General features: G+C 39.3%; 1 protein-coding gene and 1 non-coding gene across 2 annotated transcripts in view; one reads left to right on the top strand and one right to left on the bottom strand.

The window, feature by feature from the left end:
- MICU1 (mitochondrial calcium uptake 1) overlaps positions 1 to 12,233 on the top strand; it is a 257,726-nt gene that overhangs the window by 30,103 nt on the left and 215,390 nt on the right. The gene's annotated exons all lie outside the window — the stretch shown is intronic.
- Positions 6,954 to 7,060, bottom strand: LOC111759249 (U6 spliceosomal RNA). The gene has a single exon (XR_002793306.1). It is a non-coding gene; the product is annotated as a U6 spliceosomal RNA (small nuclear RNA).

Here is a 12,233-nt window from a genome sequence, read left to right as displayed (position 1 = left end):
TAACTTTAATTAGGCCAGTTTTGTTCATCTTTTTTTCTCTAGGTAATTTCCAATACATCTAAGATATCAAATTTATGTACACAGAGATCTGCAAAGTAGTCTCACATGATATTTAAAATTTCTTCTATTTCAGATATTACATACCTCCTTTTGTATATTTGTATCCACCCCAGCCCTACCCCTGCTTATATTGATTTTTAAGTTAGCTGATGGATTGTCTATGCAGTTATTTTTGGGGGGAAATGAACAAGATTTTAATTTATTAATTAAATTTGCTCTTTTTCTGTTCTCTACATCATTTATTTCTACTATTATCCTTATTATTTTTTTCTTTGTGCTTTTTTTCTGTTTATTCTTTTTCTGTTCTGTTTTTGTTTTTTTGTTTTTATTCTGAAATTTAATTCATTTATTTTGATTCAGTTTTACTGATAAAATTGTTAAGTACAAATCACTGCTTGAAATGTAGGCCATGGATTCTGATAATTAGTATTTTCATTATCATTTAATTAAGAAGTTCTTTAATTTCAGTTTATATTTACTCTTCACCCTGGGATAGTTTAATAATATTTTCAAAAATTTTCAGGTGGTAGTAGGACCTTTCTGTTATTTATTTCTGGTTTTAATGCATTGTTATTGGTAAGTGCTGTTTGTAATTGTTCTACTTTTACATTTTTTTGTGACTTAATATATGATCTATTTTGTCATTTTCCACATAAAGTTAAGAAGATATATTCTCTATTACCACAGTAAATTTTTTATATATATCCATAAGACATACCTTATTGATTATATTGTTTTTGTTTTTGTTTTTTTTAAAGATTTTTTTTTTTACTTATTTTAATTTCCCCCCCTCCCCTGGTTGTCTGTTCTTGGTGTCTATTTGCTGCGTCTTGTTTCTTTGTCCGCTTCTGTTGTCGTCAGCGGCACGGGAAGTGTGGGCGGCGCCATTCCTGGGCAGGCTGCACTTTCTTTTCACGCTGGGCGGCTTTCCTCACGGGCGCACTCCTTGCGCGTGGGGCTCCCCCACGCGGGGGACACCCTTGCGTGGCACGGCACTCCTTGCGCGCATCAGCGCTGCGCATGGCCAGCTCCACACGGGTCAAGGAGGCCCGGGGTTTGAACCGCGGACCTCCCATATGGTAGACGGATGCCCTAACCACTGGGCCAAAGTCCGTTTCCCATGATTATATTGTTTAGATGTTTTCTTTTTCCTAGAAATTACACATTTTGAAGACAGCCTTTTATAACTGTATGTGCTTTTTTAAAAATTTATTTATTCCCCCCTTTGTGGCTTGCTTGCTTGTTTGCTCTCTCTGTCCATTTGCTGCATGCTCTCTCTGTCCATTTACTTGTCTCCCTTTTTGTTGCGTCACCCTGCTGAATTGGCACTCTGTGGCGCTTGCAGGCTCCACAGTGCTTGGGGGCCAGTGGCTCTCCTTCTCAAGGAGGCCCCGGGTCGCGAACCCAGGGCCTCCCGTGTAGTAGGCAGGAGCCCAACTGTTTGAGCCATAGCTGCTTCCCTGCAAGTGATTTTAAGAATCTTTCCTGAGGGATGCTGATGTGACTTATTGGTTGAGTGCTGGCTTCCCACGTACGAAGTCCCAGGTTCAATCCCTAGCCCTTGGTGTACCTCAAAATACAAACAAACAGACAAACAAACTCAGCCAAAGAATCTTACCTGTAGTCCCTGCTTCAATCTATCCAAAACTTATTTTGCATATGTGCATGCTTAGTATTTTCAGAATTAGGGTAGACTTAGTCTTTCTTGTGGTATTTGTATTTTTGTTTTGCTTTGCTTTTACTTTTTATTTTGAAATAATTTCAAACTTACAGGACAGTTACAAAAATAATACAAAACCCATACAGAGAACTCCAACATATTCTCTGATACCCAGATCTAATAACATTTAACATTTTGTCACATTTTCCATTTCATTCTGTTTGCCTATCTACTTTTTAAACACTTGAGAGTGGATTGTATACGTCATGCTCCTTGAAACCTAATACCTCCATGCCATGTACATTTCCTAAGAATAAGAATATTCATTTATGTTACCACTTTAAGTACTGTTATCAAATTTAATTTAACATTGATTTAAAGATTACTGTCTGTATTCCAATTTTTTTCATATGTCCCAGTAATGTCCTTTTGGGTACTTTCTACTCCATTATTATATAATCTAAGGTTGTGCACTGCATTTAGTTGTCATTGTCTTTTTAGTCTCTCTCTTTAAAATTTTGGTAACATAATTCAACTTAAACTTTCCCGTCTCAACAGCTCACAATATATACCATTCAGTGGGATTAACTACATTCACAATATTGTGCTACATTGACCACTATCCGTCACCAGACCTTTCCCATTACCCCAGAAACCCTATACTCACTATGCATTAAATTCCCACTCTCCCTTTGTATTAGTCTGCCAAAGGGGAGCTGATGGAGAGTACCAGAAATCTGTTGACTTTTATAAAGGGTATTTATTTGGGGTAGAAGCTTACCGTTACAAGGCCCTAAAGAGTCCAACTCACGGTTGCTTTCTCACCAAAGGAGTGTTGATGCAAAGTAACAGAACTCTGTTGGCTTTTTTTTAAGATTTATTTATCTCCCTTTTCCTACCCTCCGCCCTCCATTGTCTGCTCTCTGTGTCCATTCGCTGTGTGTGCTTCTGTGTCCACTTGTATTCCTGTCAGCGGCACTGGGAATCTGTGTCTCTCTTTGTTGTGTCATCTTACTGCATCAGCTCTCCATTTGTGCAATGCCACTCCTGGGCTGGCTGCACTTTCTTCACGCGGGGTAGCTCTCCTTGCAGGGGTGCACTCCTTGCACATGCGGCTCCCCTGCATGGCACTCCTTGTACGCATCAGCACTGCACATGGGCCAGTTTACCACATGGGTCAGGAGGTTCTGGATTTGATCCCCTGGCCTCCCATATGGTAGGCAGATGCTCTATTAGTTGAGCCAAATCTGCTTCCCTGTTGACTTTTATAATTTGGTTAGAAGCTTATAGTCACAAGGTCATAAAGAAAGAGTAAATTATTTCCCTCACCAAAGTCTGTTGCCATGTGTTACAGCAAGATGGCTGCACATCTCTGCAAGGGTTCAGCCTTCCTCTTCCTCTTAAGGCTCCATAGTTCCAGCTTCTTCTGATCCCAGCTGTGGCTGGCATAGGCTTGTCTCTCTTCCCGAGGCTCGTTTCTATCTGGGCTCAGCTGCTCTGCTCTCTCCACAAGGCCAACTGTAAACTTTTAGGCGAATGGCTTGGCTCTCTCCCCGGAGCTCCAGCATCAAAACCCAGCTCTCTCCTCTGCTGTGTCATTTTCTGTGTGAGTGTCCATCCACCAAGGGGGTGGGGATTCATTGTTCTCTGACATGATAGAATCAAAGCCCTAGTCTTAATTTAATGAAGTAAAAAAGAAACTTCTGAATTTAATACAGTGAAAGGGTTTCATGCCCAGAGGAACAGACCAGTTTACAAACATAAGCAATATTTCTTTTTGGAATTCATCAATAATATCAAACTGCCAAAGCTTCTTATATCAGAAATGAGCATAGCACTCATTTCTTTCTGAGCCTTCTCTGCTGCTCAGCTGCTCTGTTCTCTTCAGTTGCAAACTATCAGGTGAATGGTTCATCTCTTTCTCGGGCCCCAGGATCAAATAAAACAAGAGCTGTCTCTCTCTTCTGGTGCCTTCTTGAGTGAGTGCCTGTTTATATCAGCCCACCAAGGGGGCGGGGACTCAACCAGAGCCACACCCCACTGACTTGATCAAATCAAAAGCCCTACATTGATTTTATCAAGTAACCTTAAAACCTTTGAATTTAATACATTCAAAGTGTATCACACCCACAGAAACAGTTTAGTTCACAAATGTAATCTTTCTCTTTTTGGGATTCACAAATTATCTCAAACTGCCACACCCTCCCTCCTGCCCCTGGTAACCTATACACTACTTTCTATATTTGTATATTTTACCCATTTCATAAAAGTAGAACCATACAATATTTGTCCCTTTGTGTCTGACCTATTTCATTTTACATGATTTTTTTCAAGGTTTGTCCCAGTAATAGCATGTATCAGAACTTCGTTTTAAAAGCTGGATAATATTCCATTGCATGTGTATACTGCATTTTGTTTATCCATCTGCTGTTGGATATTTAGGTTGCTTCCTCTTTTAGCTTTTGTGAATAATGCTGCTATGAACACTGGTGTACAAATATCTGTTTGAGGCCCTAGTTTCTAAATCTTTGGGTTCTATACCTAGAAGTGGGATTTCTATGTCAAATGATAATTCTCTGTTTAACATTTTTTTAACCTCCCCCCCCCACACTCCTGTGGCTTTTTGCGTGCTGTCTGCTCTCTGTGTCCATTAACTGTACGTTCTTCTGTGTTTGTATTTATTTATTTTATTCCCCCTGCCTTGCGGCTTGCTTGCAGTCTGCTCTCTGTGTCCAATCACTGCGTGCTCTTATGTGTTTTTTTGCTTGTCTCCCTTCCCCCTCTCCCCCTCCACCCCCGCCCCGTGTCACCTTGCTGAGTCGGCTCTCCATGATGCCTTTGGGCTAGTGGCCCTCTGCGGAGCCTGTAGGCGAACCTGCCTTCACAAGGAGGTCCTGGGACGTGAACCCAGGGCCTCCCGTATGGTAGATGGGAGGAGCCCAACTGATTGAGCCACAGCCGCTTCCCTCTGTTTAACTTTTGAAGAACTACCATACTGTTTTCTGCAACTGGTGTACCATTTACATTCCTACCAATAATGTAATAGGTTCTCCACACCCTATTGATAGCGCTCCTTTGTTTTTCCTAATAGTTTTCCTCAGTGTGTCTTTTTCTCAACAAAACTTTGAAGTGGAGCAGGGGTGGTGCCAGAGAGATCACACTCTGGGATTTGGTGCATTTTCTCTTTTTACTTAGTATTATTTTGAAGTTGGGCAGTCTCTGTCTTCATGTTATGCTGAGGACATGGATTTTGTGTAGTGTTTTTTCCCTTATTCTGCAGTATTTTGGGAGAAAATATTGGGAGACTATTGTCCTCAGTTACCCATGTTTGTCCCCTTTAAATGATATACTTCGTAGCAAATCTCAAGCTAATTGATTTCATATTCTGGTTTTAGGATAAGAGTAAGGTTTATGTTTTCAGCGAATTTAAATTTAGGAAAGTCCAAGCTTATTATAAAACAGTAGCTAGCATTACTCTATTGGATTAACACTATAATGGGAATGTTTTAACAGAAACATTTTGAGTGAAATTTTACATTATTATAGTAAAATTGTGTGACTGCTAGTGGTCCTACTACATATAGCAAAAAATTAATCTTTGAGGCTTAGATTAGGCTTCACTTTGAAATGTGTATTAATTTTAGATAGGGAAGTTAACATAAATCAAAGATGTTTAGGAGCGGTTAGGAAGTAAAAATTGGTTTTCCACAAATGCTTCTATCAGACTAACCCTTTTTCCCTAAACTTTTACGTGTCTTGACTTTCGCCTTATGCAAGTCACTACTTTCTTATCACTAATTTCTTTAGGAGCAGTATTTAAGCCTTCCCTGTTATTGACAGCTGATTTTTTTTGTTCCGTAGTTTTCTAATGACTCTTTTCTTTTTTAAAGATTTATTTATTTATTTATTTGTGGATTTTTAAAAAATTTATTTCTCTCCCCTTCCCCACCCCACCCCCCCGCGTCCATTCGCTGTGTGTTCTTCTGTGACTGATTCTATCCTTATCAACAGCACTGGCAATCTGTGTTTCTTTTTGTTGTGTCATCTTGTTCTGTCAGCTGTCTGTGTGTGCGGCTCCATTCTTGGGCAGGCTGCACTTCTTTTGTGCTGGGTGGCTCTCCTTACGGGGCACACTCCTTGTGCGTGGGGCTCCCCTACGCAGGGGACACCCCTGCGTGGCACGGCACTCCATGTGCGCATCAGCACAGCACATGGGCCAGCTCCACACGGGTCAAGGAAGCCCCGGGTTTGAACCGCTGACCTCCCATGTGGTAGGCAGATGGCCCTATCCATTGGGCCAATTCTGCTTCCCTCTAATGACTCTTAAGTACATTAAAATATATGTATTAGCATTAAAATTTCAAGGCTAACTAATTCTCATGGCTTGAATTGAAAATTAAGTTGCAGATATTGTTTTATGGAAATTTTAAACATTGAAAGCCTACTTATGATTTTAACACATTCATGTATCCTGGAGATTTTAGAAAATTTATGTTGGTCAGTAATATTTCTGCTATTTCCTGGGTGTGTTTTAAATGGACTGCTTTTATGGTTGATCTATTTTTCCTCTTCCTTTGCACATTTTGTTTTGCTATGCAGTGATTTGGAAAGGGTAGTTGCCATCCATCTCTTTTCCTTCTTTCACTAGACATCAGTTTCGGATTCTGTTTTTGTAATAGGAAGACTTTATGTTGTGTGTGTGCTAGCACTTTAAGAAAGTAAACCGTAGAGGGACTGGATGGCAGAAGAAATGTGTCGATTATTAGGACATACAGTGCTATAGTGCTTAGAGGAACTGGGTGACAGAAGGAATGTGTCAAGAGTATCAAGAGGTATGGTACTACAGTATGTTTTCCTGCTCTATGATAGCATTATCATTCAATAGGAATATGTACAAAAGTTCTATGCCAAACTTAATATTTTTTTTATTTTTATTTATTTATTTTTGTCTTTATTTTTTTAATATTACATTAAAAAAGTATGAGGTCCCCATATACCCACCACCTCCCTCACCCCACTCCTCCCGCCATAGCAACAATCTCCTCCATCATTGTGAGACATTCATTGCATTTGGTGAATACATCTCTGAGCACCGCTGCAACTCATGGTCAATGGTCCACATCATAGCCCACACTCTCCCACGTTCCATCCAGTGGGCCATGGGAGGACATACAATGTCCAGTAACTGTCCCTGCAGCATCACCCAGGACAACTCCAAGTCCTGAAAACGCCTAAAAATATGGAACGCTTCACGAATTTGCGTGTCATCCTTGCGCAGGGACCATGCTAATCTTCTCTGTATCGTTCCAATTTTAGTATGTGTGCTGCCGAAGCGAGCACTCAAACTTAATATTTTTGTGAAATGATCCTTGTTTCCACAGTTATTTTATACTTCTGGAAGTCTTGTGTGGCTTAAATTAACTTTATATTTCCAGCCAAATTGTTTAAAATAGCTCTCTGTCTGTTCTCAGAACAGGCTTAGCTGAAGTATGAGCTTCCCTCTTTTATTCTGTTAGTAATGCTCCTTTCAGATATGAAAATACGTCTTTGCTAGACAGAGATGTTAATTTTTATTGTCTTTTGCCAGTCATCTGGTCTTTTCAATGCAGAACTTTCAGTCTGATTATTTCATCTAAAAAAAAATGTTTGGAGATGTTTTAAGATTATTTGGCATTATTACAGTCTAATATATTGCTGCATTTTTAGCAATATTATGGTTGTATGGTTAAGATTATATTTCCAGCAGCTTATCCATTCCTCAGATAATTTCATGTATGTTATTGTCTAGTGATAAAATGAGAAAGGCGTCTAAGGCAGTGCATTTAACTAAACTCCTTTGTGAAGATGCTTATCTTTCCCTATCCTAAGTAAACATTCTTCCTTGAAACCTTTCCTCAACCCTTTCCACTTCCCCACTTAATGTAATTTTCCCTTCTTCGATCCTTGTTAATATATTCTTATGGCTTACCTGTGTTTCCTACCTTGTATTATAGTTATTTGTATAGTTGTTTTATCTCCACTACTAAATTTTCAGGGCATAGAAGTGAGTGTCTTGCTCACTTTTTGCCTCTTGCTTCTCTGCACAATACCTTACCCAAAAGCTAATGATTTGAATGACATAATGGCAGTAGGACTTTTTTAACTCACGTGAAATTTGCTTAAACTAATGAGACTTAATAACCATTTAGGATGGCTTCTTCCTCCAAAAAGTACAAAATACCTTTATATTTTGTTTTTCTGGGAGGACTTCTTAAATCCAGAAAGGTCTTAAAAATAAGTAACACCCCTTCCCTGCATTCCCAAGAATAGAATTTCAGAGAGGAGAAAGTTTTTACTGGTCACATAATTGATTGATAGTGGAGCTAGAATTAGAACCCAAGTTTTCTATAGTAAATGAATAGTAATACTTGTAATCACTTGTAATACAAATCATACTTGTAAATACAAATGCATTCATCGACATTGGGGATGCCAAAAAGCTTAAAATATACTTCATATCTTTAGATTTTCAATCTCCTTGACAAGTTTGTAGGCAGACATAAAAATGACTAATAAGCAAAGTACTATAAGAGTGGTACAGAATGTTAATTCTAATCGAATTCAAAGGAAGAATGAGAGAGTAGTAATGTTTTTATATAGCTTTTATGGATGAAGTGGAATTAAAATTGGCCCTTAAGAAGGCTTGGTCCTGGGAATAGTACAGAAAAGTGGTAGTGTTTGTGGTAGTTTGGAACTATGTACCCCAGAAAAACATATTCTTAAACTTAATTCATTCCTGTGGGTGAATCTACAGAGGAAACAGCTGGAAGCTGAAAATCAGAAGAACCCAGAGAAAGGAAAGGCCAGGAGAGGCACCAAGTGCATTGCCATGTAATAGAAAAACCAAGACCAAGGATCGCTCGCAGCCAGCCCAGGAACACTGGTCTTTGGAAAGAAAGCATCACCTTGATTTTGACTTCTCCTAATCTCAAAGCCATAAGCCAGTAAATTCCCATTGTTTAAGCCACACATAGTATTTGCTTTAATAATAAGGAAACTAAAATAGTTTTTGATACCAGGAGAGTGGAATGCTGCTATTTTTTATTTTTTGACTCTGCCTGAGATAGCTTTGTCTCCTATCTGCGTGCTGCGTCTACTCACTGTGTCTGTGCTTTGTGTCTGCTCGTCATGTCTGCTTGTTATCTCCACTCGTTTCCTGCTCATCTTCTTAGGAGGCACCAGGAACTGAACTTGGGACCTCCATGTCGGAGGCAGGCACCCAATGGCTTGAGCCACATGCACTCCTCTTAGTGTTGTTTTTGAAATGACTTAAGGCTTTTGGGATGTTATGAGGAATGAATGTGTCTTTCTTTATTTTTTGAAGATTTGTATCATTTCTCCCCATGGCCTTTGTTGTTTACGTTTGCTGTATCATTTGTTGTATACTGGTCTTCTCTTTCTAGAAGGCACCAGGACCCAAACCTGGGGATCTCCCATGTGGAGGGAGGCGCTGATCACCTGAACCACCTCTGCTCCCTGCTTTGTTGCATCTCTCATTGTGTCTCTTGGTTGCATCATCTTGTCACGTCAGCTCACTGCACCATCCTGTTGCATCAGCTCGCTGCCTTGTGCATCTTTTCCTGGAAGCACCAGAAACTGAACCCGGATCTCCCGTGTGGTAGGCGGGAACTCAGTCACCTGAGCCACATCCACTTCCCATAAATGTGTCTTGCATACAGAAAGACCATGTCCTTTTGGGGTCTAGAAGATGGACTGTCTTGGTTTGGACCTATGTACCCCCAGAAAAACATGTTATTAAGCGTAATCCGTTCTTGTGGGTGTGAACACTTGTAAAATAGGACCATTTGATAAGATTGTATCAGATAAGGCGTGCCCTATGATGGGTCTTTTTTTTTTTTTAATTTTCCACTTATTTTAGTCCATGGACATTTGGTTGTTTCCACCTTTTTGGTTATTGTGAGAATTGCTGCTATAAAACATTCATGTACAAGTTTTTGTTTGAACAGTTGTTTTTTTTTTTTTTTAAGATTTATTTTATTTCTCTCCCCTTCACCCCCTTCACCCCCACCCCCCCTCCCCCCGTTGTCTGCTCTTATGTCCATTTGCTATATGTTCTTCTGTGTCTGCTTGCATTCTCGATGGCACTGGGAATGTGTGTCTCCTTTTGTTGCATCATCTTGCGCATCAGCTCTCTGTGTGTGTGGTGCCACTCCTGGGCAGGCTGCACTTTTCTCGCACAGGGCGGCTCTCCTTATGGGGTGCCCTCCTTGCATGTGGGGTTCCCCTATGCGGGGGACACCCCCGTGTGGCATGCCTTGTGTGCATCAGCACTGCATGTGGGACAGCTCACCAATCGGGCCAGAAGGCCCTGGGTTTGAACCCTGAATCTCCTGTATGGTAGGCAGATGCTCTATCATTTGAGCCACATCCGCTTCCCTATGATGGGTCTTAATCCTATTACTGAAGGACTTACAAGGAAAGTCACAGAGAGGAAAAAAAAATGCCATGGAGGGAGCATCCAGAAACTGAAAGTCAGTGGAACCCAGAAGAGATGGGAGAGGCCTGGAGAAACTGCCATATGCATTTCCATGTGACAGAAAAGCCAAGACCAAGGCTTGCCAGCAGCCAGCCCCAGATTGCCAGTCTTCAGGAAGAAAGCATTGCATCGCTGGCACCTGGATTTGGACTTCTCTTAGTCTCAAAGCCATGAGCCAATAAATTCCCATTGTTGAAACCAACTCACAGCAACAGGGAAACTAAAACAGTGTTTGTCATGTTACATGTCTAAGACATGCCTCTAAACCAAGCCAGAAATTTTACTATTCTTATTTACAGGCAATCTTCTATTATATAGGGTTCATATTTTAATTATTTATAATTGTTTAGCTTATTATATATTTTTTTAATCAGCAAGTATTCTAACATATTTCTGTATTAGTCAGCAAAAGGGTTGCTGATGCAAAATATGAGAAATTGGTTGGTTTTATACAGGATATTTTTTTGGGGTAGAAACTTAAGAGTTACCAGGCATAAGTTACTTCCCTCACTAAAGTCTTTTGCCATGTGTTGGAGCAAGATGGCTGCTGACATCTGACAGGGTTCAGGCCTCCTGGGTCGTCTATTCCTGGGGCTTGTGTCTCTTTCCTCACAACCATGCTCCTCTGTGTGCTTACTTCCTAGGACTCTAGCTCAAGACTCCAACCTCCCTTCTCTGTGGTTCAGTTTTTCTCTGAGTCCCCGCCCACCAATGGTTTGGGACTCATTTTCCTACTGACATGGCCCAGTCAAAGCCTTAATCATTATTTAATCAAGTAAAAGTAAAACCTCTGAATCCAATACACTCTAATATGCACAGAGGAAAAGACCAGTTTACAAACGTAATCCAATATTTCTTTTTGGAATTCATCAGTCATATCAAACTGCTACACATTTCATGCCAGTAGTATTACATTTGACTTTGTGCCCTTACTCAGAACTCACATTTCAGCTTTCATGCAGATATATGAACCCAATTTAGTGAGCTCTGTAGGTATATAAACTGTGCATATAAAATATATTATGAAATTTAATTAATTATAACACTTGTAGTCTGCACAAGAACTAACTCAGCAGACTAATCTGAAGCTTCCTAAATAGGGCTCTCAAAAATCCAGAAATCTTTTTTTCCCTGAACACTTTATTATGAAAATTTTCAAACATACAGCAACATTAAAAGAACTGTATGACAAGCACCCTACTAGATAGATTCTATCATTAACATTTTGCTATATTTATTTTATTATGTATCTATCTGTCCTTTTATCCAAAAGTACTTCTATCTTTATTATGAAATACTGAGGTAACTTTGTCACTGTATATCACTTCAGTTGGGCAGACTGTGAATTTTGGTATGGAATTTGATATCTTGTTATTATAATTCATATTCAGAATTCCAGTTTTTTTTAGTTTTCAAAAGAATAAATAGGATTGCAAAAGGATGTGTAATCTTGTTTTCCAGTTGTGTGTGAAGATGAAACACTTAAGGAGTATTTTTTAGGTTAAAGAGGACTTTATTGCCATTTAGATTCATTATTATATTATCAGTAACATAATGGATAATCTATGCAAGTATTTTGAAAGTATTATCAGCCATTCCATCCAGAACCTTGGATAGAAAAATCTTCACAGTCTGCTCTGGTGGAGCTCAATCAGATTGAATTGGAAAAGTATAGAAATGGTTCAAGTTGAGAAAGTTTTGCTTTGTTTTTTTTTAAGTAGGTGAAATAGTGGGGATTACATCTTACAAAAATATTATATATCTAAAACAAATCCAGATAAAAGAAATTTCCCTTTTTTATAAGGAAGAAAAGATGGAAACAGCAGGACTGGAAATATGACTAGAAGAAAATAAATACATCTCAATGTTCAGATAACTCTCAATGCCACAATATAAACAGTTAAGAAATAACAAGTACATCTGTATATCCCTTCATGTAATGATTTTAATTTATATTATTAAGTTTTTTTTTAAATT

This window comes from Dasypus novemcinctus, chromosome 6 (assembly GCF_030445035.2).
Source record: "Dasypus novemcinctus isolate mDasNov1 chromosome 6, mDasNov1.1.hap2, whole genome shotgun sequence".
Taxonomy (NCBI): domain Eukaryota; kingdom Metazoa; phylum Chordata; class Mammalia; order Cingulata; family Dasypodidae; genus Dasypus; species Dasypus novemcinctus.
The sequence above is the reverse complement of the archived record's forward strand: the minus strand, read 5'-3'. Positions and strand labels throughout refer to the sequence as shown.